Source organism: Dromiciops gliroides, chromosome 4, assembly GCF_019393635.1.
Source record: "Dromiciops gliroides isolate mDroGli1 chromosome 4, mDroGli1.pri, whole genome shotgun sequence".
In the NCBI taxonomy this organism is placed as follows: Eukaryota; Metazoa; Chordata; class Mammalia; order Microbiotheria; family Microbiotheriidae; genus Dromiciops; species Dromiciops gliroides.
In genome coordinates, this window is record NC_057864.1 from 432,833,468 (window position 1) to 432,843,196 (window position 9,729).

The 9,729-nt window shown below is 36.1% G+C and overlaps 1 pseudogene; it reads left to right on the forward strand.

The window, feature by feature from the left end:
* The first annotated feature begins 8,975 nt into the window (after window positions 1-8,975).
* LOC122726136 lies at window positions 8,976-9,483 on the forward strand (annotated as a pseudogene).
* Window positions 9,484-9,729: the final 246 nt, after the last annotated feature.

Here is a 9,729-nt window from a genome sequence, read left to right on the forward strand (position 1 = left end):
TGTTTTCAGTTTTGTTTGACTTTTCATGACCCCATTTGGGGTTTTCTTGGAAGAGATACTGGAGTGGTTTGTCATTTCATTCTCCAGCTCATTTTATAGAATGAGGTAACTGAGGAAATCAGAGTTAAGTGACTCACCCAGGGTCACACAATTAGTAAGTGTCTGGGGCCAGATTTGAACTCAAGATGAGTGTTCATGATTCTAAGCCAGGTGCTCTATCTAGCAGTACCATTGACTTAAACACCACCTAGTTGTGTGAGTATGGACAAATCTGAGCCTCAGTTTCACCAGACAAAATGGTGACCATATTTTCCTTAGTTATTTACATGGTTGCTGTGGAGAAAACATTTTGCAAAAGTAAGAATTAAGCATTTTTCCTTTAAAAAAAAAAGGCTAACACTAAAGTTTGGGACAGTTTTCCTCACTTGTGCAGAATGTCAGTGACTGCTTTAACCATCACACACCCACACCCCTTTTGAAATCAACTTTTTTTTAAGAATGTCTGAAATCTGACTCATCTTTGTGACTGTAGTACTTTAAAAATGCATATGTCTAGTCAAATAGCTTGTTTCACTCCTCTGGATGGTGGCCACAATTTGACTTACATCAAGTAAATAGAAAGTGGGAATAACTTCTGCCTTACAGCAATCCATTAGGGACAATTTCATCACTTAACCTTCCCTGTTAAAAAGGAATCTTAAGAGCACTTTTTTTCCTCTGATTCCTTAGGGTCAAAATAGCAAAGCATGATCACTGACCATCAATCAAAAGAAATAATAAAAACAAACAAAAATATCTGGATAAAAGCCTTTTTATTATTCACATAGTAGATTAGAATAAACCCAAAGCATATGCAATGAAATAATTTAAATGTATATTTTTAAAATACTGTGAAGTATTATTATTTGAATTTGTAAAATCTACATTATTGGTGATGTGAAGGAAAGGAAAAACTAGGATTGCTTTATTTAATTTTAATTATAGAGGATACAAAACTGCCAAATACAACTAAATCTACTAATGAAGATTAGCACCTTGTTTACAAAGTATAGTCTTAGTTCTCTAGAAAACTGAAAGTATTTGCCTATACTTAGGGCAGTTAGATGGCACAGTGGAGAGTGCTGAGCCTGGAGTCAGAAAGACCTGAGTTCAAATGTGGCCTCAGACACTTACTAGCTATGAGATGCTGGATGGGCAAGTAGTTTGACCCTTTTTTGACCCAATTTCCTCTTCAATGATTTTGAGAAGGAAATGACAAACCACTCCAGTATCTTTGCCAAGTAAACCCCAAATGGGATTTTATGCTTCTCACAAACTGGAGTACTGGTAATTGCCCAAATGACTATCCATCTTAACTAATGTTCATATTCTAATGTGCCTGATATTTATATTGATCTACTAAAGGTCTATTCTGATGCATCACTCATATCATAAATTTGGCCCTGGGTTCTTGATGGCTATGATAAGAGATTATACGTTTGGGCATGTTCTACCAAGCGAGACAGGTTTTGGATATGGATCCAGTAACTCAATGCAAATCAGCCATCAGAGGACTTCCCTAGCTTGGTGACATTAATCATAAGGTGAGCCTCATGGTGAGGAAGATTTTGGCCATTAAGACTCTTGAATGTGGCCTGTGAAATCATAAATGTGGTTTGATATGTCTTTAGGGAGACAGGACCCCCAATGATTAAAGCATAGAACCTCAAAAATTCGTATGCATACACATATACATATATGTATATACATCTGTTCAAAAAACAATTTTGATATATTTTTGTTTGTATATTCTCTAAATTTCTACTGATATCCCTTTTTCCCCTATATTAGAGAGGTAGCCCACACAAATAGGTAATTTTTCAAGACAAAAATAGGAAAAAATCAGCAAAACCAATTAATACAAGGAGAAAGTCTGAAAACATATTCAATCTTCCACTTCTGTAGACATCCCCCCTCCATTTACTAGTCGGGATAGGTATCTTCTATTCTTTTATTTCAGACTATGATTGTCCTTTCAAATTTTATAAAATTAATTTTCCATTATATTATGTGTATTTTTATTTTCATTGGCTCTACTTACTTCATTATGTGTCAGTTCATGTTGGTCCTTCCATGCTTCTTTATATTCAACATGATATTCTATTGCATCAAGTACCAAAAATTTTTAGCTATTCCCAAATCAATGCATATTTACTTTTTTTTCCAGTTCGTTGCTGCTTAAAAACAAAACTAAAAACTGTTGCTATAAACATTTTGGTGTTATCAATGACCTTCTTGATGTATATATCTATATATCTAGTAGAGGGATCTCTGATCAAAGAGTAAGGACATTTTGGTCACTTTATTTGCTTGATTCTAAAGTGTACTCCAAAAGGGTTGTATTGATGCAAAGTTTCACTGTCAAAGAACTAATACACTTATCTTTCCCCAACTGCTTCAACAAAAATTCTTCCCATATTTTATCATTTTTGCCAATTTTCTAGGTGGGAATTAACACCATTGGGTTAGCTTGATTTGTATTAATATTGTAATAATATTAATGAATTGGAACATTATTTTTTGTGGTTATTGTTTTTTAAATTATTTTTGGAAATTGTTCATTTTAGAGATTTTTGGATTTATTTAGATATTTTGATGGCTATCTTCCTTTCAGTTTTAATATATTTCCTGTTGATTTATCTACTCACCCTCAATATTTTTAATTGATATTTTTCCTGATAAGAATATCAGTAAGTTCAGTCTTTTTTTCCCTGTATATATTTGTTTCATTCACTTTATGACCTCCACATTTGATAGCAGATCCCCTAAAGACTGGACCTCAATACTGACTCGGCTTCTGCCCACACTGGAGAATTCATTTTTTCCCCAGCTTCTTTCCTTGGCCCAAATGATGTCTAGGGAAGGAAAGAAATATAAGTGACCCAGCTTAGTGTCAGTTCCTTTTCCTTCAAATTTGGTTCAGTCCCACATAAATATGGGCACTTTGCCCTATTTTCCTCTGTTCTTCACTTCTCAGTTCATGTGCTACAGTAATATGCTTCTGTCCTAGACAGAACATACTTCTGCTTTCCTATATTCTTCTCCTCCACAAGGGGCTCAACAGAGGAAAAGTCTGCTGCTTGTTTCCAGAAAATCATGAGGAGAGGTCAAAGGAGAGACAGGGTTTTCTGCTTGAAATGGAGGCAGCATCAAGGAAATTTCTTAGTGGCACCCAGAGAACAAGATTCTCGGCTCAATTTTTCCACTGTTACAGATCTTGGAGGCTGGTAGTATAGTGGGTACTGAGAGAACATATTAGGGATTAGAGAATTCTCAGCTATTAATCAATATGGCTTTTAACTTTATTAGACTTCTTACTATTGTGACCTTGAAGAAAAGCTGCAATTATTATAGCACTTTTGCAAACTTCTTATTTTTGAGTTCAGAGAGTTCCTGAAGACTAGAGAAAATGTCTGTTATTCCATCTTTTGGGTCACATGACCAGGGAGTTCAAATTTGTATATGTTTTGTCACTCTTAAAGGAGTATTCATCTCTGAAGGACAGGAACTTTGTTTATTTATTTTTATAGGTTTTCCAGCATTAAGTTTTTGGTGAATGAATAAATCAGAAATGAAGGAATTTGATCCTTCAATACAATCTTTAAAAAGTTGTATTTTTTTTTCTTTTTTTTTTCACTGATTTCAAGAAACTTCATCTACCGTGGCAAATCAGCAAGTTGTTTGTAGCATGTAGTTATAGAAAATTATGTTAGGTCCCTGAAGGTTTCAGTAACTTGTTCATGGCCACACTTCTAGTATTCATCAGAGACATGACTTGATTCTTGCATTTTCTTATTTTAACATAGAGTTTCTAGATATTGTTCCAAAAAGCTTCTCATAAGGGAGTTGTGAGGATAGTATCAATATTAGGCAAGGTCCTCAGCTGAGAGCTTGAGATGAACATGGGAGCTTGAAGATCAATGAAATGGTTTGGAATAGTAGCTTTGGGAAGTGAGATACTGAATTGTTTAGGGATGTATATAGGGTTTGCCTTGTGGCATTCAGGGCTCAGTTGAGATCATGTAGTCTGAATTTGTATACAGACAGCACAGTTTCATGATTTTCTCTAACTCTTTTTACTAACTTATAAAAGGGAGTTAAGGAAGACAATTGTGTGTAAGTAATCCAAAATCGCTACTTGGCTGGTATGATAGCAGTTATGATAAAATTCCCTTGCTTCAAGGAGATTAGATAACATATATGGTGAAATCAACTAGAAGAGAGGCACCCACTGAAGAGAGGCCAAGGATCTGTCTTCTGGGAGAAGACATTTTGAATTCCTCTAAAATATGTGTTGAAAATCTTTTTTTTTTTTTTCCCCATTGGCTATGCAAAAGGAATAGGTTCCATCATTAAATCTACCAGTCTGGGACAGTCTCACTCTCTCTCTGGTAGTGTCAAGGGGTGAAGTTCTTGTTCACCCACATCACAATTGAGTTAAACTGTGAACCTAATCCTCCTTCCATCCCCAGAGACTAAGATAATTAAAGAGGAGATTAATGACACTCAGGTGTTGAAAGGGTCTTTCTAAGTTTGTTTTTGTCTTTAAAGCAAATATTCCTTTGTAAAAGCTATGTAAAGTATTAAGTGGTTAAACTGAACTGAGGTGCAAGGGACCCTTAAAACTGGGAATATGCTGTAAGTGGGCACTTATGCAAATGGTAGTGAAATTAGACACTGAGCCTCTTAAGGGTACAAGAAGATCTGAGGGTGGAGTGAAATATAAAATACCTGATGTTCAGAGAAGTCTCAGTGACACATAAATTTCAATCAAATCTAGTTGGCATAGCTTTATGATTTTCTCTGGGGCAATTTAGTCACATCTGAATAGGAGTGAAGGAAGTGAATGGTGGGAAGAATCTATAGTTGGGGCTTTTCAAGGAGGTGATTGGTGATAAAATAGCAGGGCATAGTACTTGAATATAGAGGATGGTGCAGCACTGAAATGATTCACTAAGAGGTTGAAACAGAGAAGGTAGGAAAGTATAGCCTGTATAAGATTGATGACTTGGTAAGAAAAAGAAGAAATAGAGATATGGATTTATATAATTATAAATATATGTATATAGAGATAAGGATATTATAGCTATGTACTAGATAGATAGATCTAGATAGAAAAGGGTATGACTAATTTATCTATCTAAATCTATATCTCAACTTCCGGATTCTAGATAGGTCAATATAGATATACTAATCATGTCATTAGCTATATGCATATATAGATATGGATATTATATACATTATATATATCATCTATTTAGCTACAGTAGTTAATTGCATAAAATAATCAAACTTATGGGAGATGTTGTGATCACAAAGAGAGTAAAAGTATATACAGAGAGGTAATCTCAAGGAAGAGATCTAGTAATTTAGATACTTTGCATACCTTACTTAGTTTTTTGTCCTTTTATTTTACCCTGAGAATTTTTTGCTTATAATATCAGCTAGGTGGCACAGTATATAAATCACTGGCCCTGGATTCAGGAGGACCTGAGTTCTAATCCGGGCCTCAGACGCTTGACATTTACTAGCTGTGTGACCCTGGGCAAGTCACTTAACCCCCATTGCCCCACACACACAAAAAAAAGTATATCATAGCACTCATCAATATCTATTCTTAAACTGGTTTAATTACCTTCCCCTCAATCTCAAACAGCATCTAGTCATTCCTCCTCAAATCCAAGCTCTAGTATTTCATAAACTTTTCCTGAAGGATATTTTTTTTTTGGTAGGGCAATGAGGGTTAAGTGACTTGCCCAAGGTCACACAGCTAGTAAGTGTCAAGTGTCTGAGGTCAGATTTGAACTCAGGTCCTCCAAAATCCAGGGCCACTGCTTTATCTACTGTGCCACCCAGCTGCCCCCCTAAAGGATATTGTTAATTAAGCAGGAATCTTGCCTTCTCTCATATCTTCCCTGAAAAAGAGGTCATAATGTAACTGGAACAAAGCTTGATAAAAGTACAGTATCTAGAGTTCAATAGCTGTCCTCATTGCAAAACATAGGTCCTAGGTTCCTAGCTTTCATGCAAAACAGAAACACTCCCATTGAAATATGAAAATGTTATGATATAAGAATGACTTCCTGTATGTGTGTGTGTGGGGGTGAAATTTGCATCATAGTACATATTTGGAGCCCCAGTCCTAACCAAGAATGTATTTCATTTGATTTGTGAGTTCTCCGAAGTGAACTCAAGCACCTCACAATTCAGAGAGATGTGGAAGTTTTTGGCTTAACAAGGAAATTATCTAAACTTGGGCTCTTTATATCTTTACAAAGCAAGGGGGAAAATTATTTTTTATACTTTTTAACTGACACAATTGTAAGTTGGATGTCATCCATTACCTGATTTTTCTTTTGAATATATGTTTGTACGTATATATACACACACATATACATTCAAAAGAATATATATATATATATATATATATATATATATCTAAAAATGTGTGTGTATGTGTATATAGGTATATATATATATGTATATTAAGAAGAAAAATAATCTGTTTTTTTTTAATTTCCAACCAATTAATGGATGACATCCAACCTATTGTGTCAGTGATGTAGATGAGAGACAGAGAGAGAGAGAGAGAGAGAGAGAGAGAGAGAGAGAGAGAGAGAGAGAGAGAGAGAGAGAGAGAGAGAAAGTCTCGACTGGCCCCCAACTAGCCCTGGCATAGAGTATCACACATTTCCTTTCCCATGAAAGCACTGTTACCACATCAGAACTTGCAGAGAGTCTGATCCATCATAGTATTTTAAAAGAGCACAGTTTGTGAAGAAGTATAAAATGCATTACATTTATTTCCACTTGAGGCTAATGGAGAACAGAACCAATGTCATTCTGACAGAAGGCTAAGATAAAGGTTCAGAATAATGTTCACTTAAAGTCATCATGAAATGTAGGTTAGTTACATCTCTTCTCTTTTAAAAAATGATGATCTGTTTATAAGTTATGCTGGTGGGGAGGTAAGAGAATAAGCATTTATATAGGGGCTACTACATTCTAGGCTTTGTGGTGTCTTTTTTGTTTTATTTTGGTTTGGTTTTTAATATTATCTTATTTGATCTTCACAAAAATCCCACAAGATAGGTATTATAATTATCTCCATTTTGAAGTTAAGGAAAGTGAGACAGATAGAGGTTAAGTGACTTGTCCAGAATCACACAGCTACTAAGTACCTGAAGTGGAATTTGAACTCATCTTTCTTATTTTAGTTACAGTTCTCTATCCAATGTGCCACCAGCTACCTCCTGGGTCATGATCATTTGCATATATCTATCTGCCTCACAAATGGGGAAAGGGACGAAAATATTAGTTGAGCTCTGGATAGAGCTATTGTTATTATTAGATATTGTTCTTAGCTACCTATGAACTCTTTCCTGAGAGCTGTTTGTGAAGAAGACTTGTCTATCTGAAATGTGGACTTCTTCCTAGTCTAAATATTAATGCTAAGCAAAAGACCAAACAAAAGACATAGATGCTTCTGTCTTCCTTATAACAGCTATTCAAGTATATCTATTATACTTCAATGTTTTTTTTTCCTCTATGCCGAACATCCACAGCTCCTTTAAACAAACCTAAATGTCACAAAGAGGCCATTCACCATCCTGATTGCCCTTCTCTGGATGCACTACATACAGCACTAAGAACTGAATACAACCTTCTATTTGTAGTTTGACCCAAATAGAATATAGTGGAATGATCATCTCTCCTTTTCTAAGGTTCACTTAATGAAGGCAAAAATGAAATTTTTGGCTGCTTTATCACACTATTGACTCACATTGAACTTGCAAGTCAGTAAAACCTTCAGATCTCTTTTATAAAACTCCACTTCCCCTTTCAGCTTGCTTTTCATATTACCCCCATGAAGATTTTTTAGGGCAAGGACTGTCTTTTTTTCCTGTATTTGTATTCCCAAAACAGCACAGTGCCTGCCACATAGTAGGTATTTAAGAAATGTTTGCTGACTATTTTCTATTTAGCTATTTAGCTTTGACCCCACATCATATCATTATGATACTGAAGTAAACCTACATCTACACTTAGATCATTAATTAATTAATTTTAGTGAGGCAATTGGGGTTAAGTGACTTACCCAGGGTCACACAGCTAGTAAGTGTTAAGTGTCTGAGGCCGGATTTGAACTCAGGTACTCCTGACTCCAGGGCCGGTGCTCTATCCACTGTGCCATCTAGCTGCCCCAATTTATTTATTTTTACCTGATTGAGTGTCATGTTCTACATTGTTAAGATCTCTGTGGATCCTGATATACTGAATTAACTATCTCTTTCATCTTGGTTGATGAATTTCCTAAAAAAACATTAAACACTTTAAAATAAAAGACTTATGTATCCATCTATTTAGTGAGCATAACTTCTATGCCTTTATCCAAGTGATAACCTTTAGAGGCAACAAGGTATAGTAAAAAAAGATCTGGACTTGAAGCCAAACACCCAAATTCGTACTCTCCACCCCCAGATATTTATTAGCTGTGTTATTTTGACCAACTCATTGCCTCTCCCTTGGCCTCACTCTTCAATAAAATGGAGGTGTTGTAGTAGATGGTTTCCAAGGTCCCTTCCAACTCCAAGCAAGATAGAACAGGGTCAAGGAGATATCCCTAAAGCTGCATCTGAAAATTTTGGAGGATGAACTCTATGACATTTTTCAGCTATGAATATGTGGTCTTATGATGGAGAGCAGTGATAATGGGCAAAGGCTCGCCCACCCACACTCCCGACAGCCTCCCTCCAGGGGCCACCTCAGCATTGCCTCCCCCCCGCCAGTTCTCGAGGTTCCCTTCCTCTGGCTCCCAGGAGGAAGACGATCCTCTGCACTCTGGACCATAGCAACACCTAGACTCTCGCCTCTTCCTCCTACCCGCCCGCCAGCCCAGGGACCAGACCGCTCTCCATATCATCTGCTTTGGAAAGATGGCCTAAGGGGTGCAAGTAGCTGATGAGGTATGCTGCATTTTCTATGATATGAAGGTTCGGAAATGTTCCACACCAGAAGAAATCAAGAAAAGAAAGAAGGCAGTTATCGTTTGTCCCAGTGCTGACAAAAAATGCATCATTGTGGAAGAAGGCAAAGAGATCTTAGTGGGAGATATTGGTGTAACCATTACTGATCCTTGCAAGCATTTTGTGGGAATGCTTCCTGAAAAGGATTGTCACTATTCTTTATATGATGCAAGCTTTGAAACAAAGGAATCTAGAAAAGAAGAGTTGATGTGTGTTTTTTTTCCTATGGGCACCAGAACTAGCACCTCTCAAAAGTAAAATTATCTATGCAAGCTCCAAGGATGCAATCAAAAAGAAATTTCCACACATTAATAAACATGAATGTCAAGCAAATGGATGAGAAGACCTCAACCGGGCTTGTATTGCTGAGAAACTAGGAGGGTCCTTAATTGTAGCTTTGGAAGGATGTACTGTGTAGGTGATCATTCAGTGCCACAAGTTGAAAAGCTTCCATGCTTAATGTATCTTCTTGCTAAATAGGTAAAAGAAATATACTTAGACCAGGGTTTCACTGAGAGGGAAGTTGTCTTGTTTTAGATTAAATTAGATATTATATAAACCTGTATAAAATAACCTTAAGTAAATCTAAAGTCTAAAGTCTCATTGGTTGTAAATTAAATTTTTGTTGTCTAACAGTCTATTTGGCAAGTTGGCTTTAAGATTA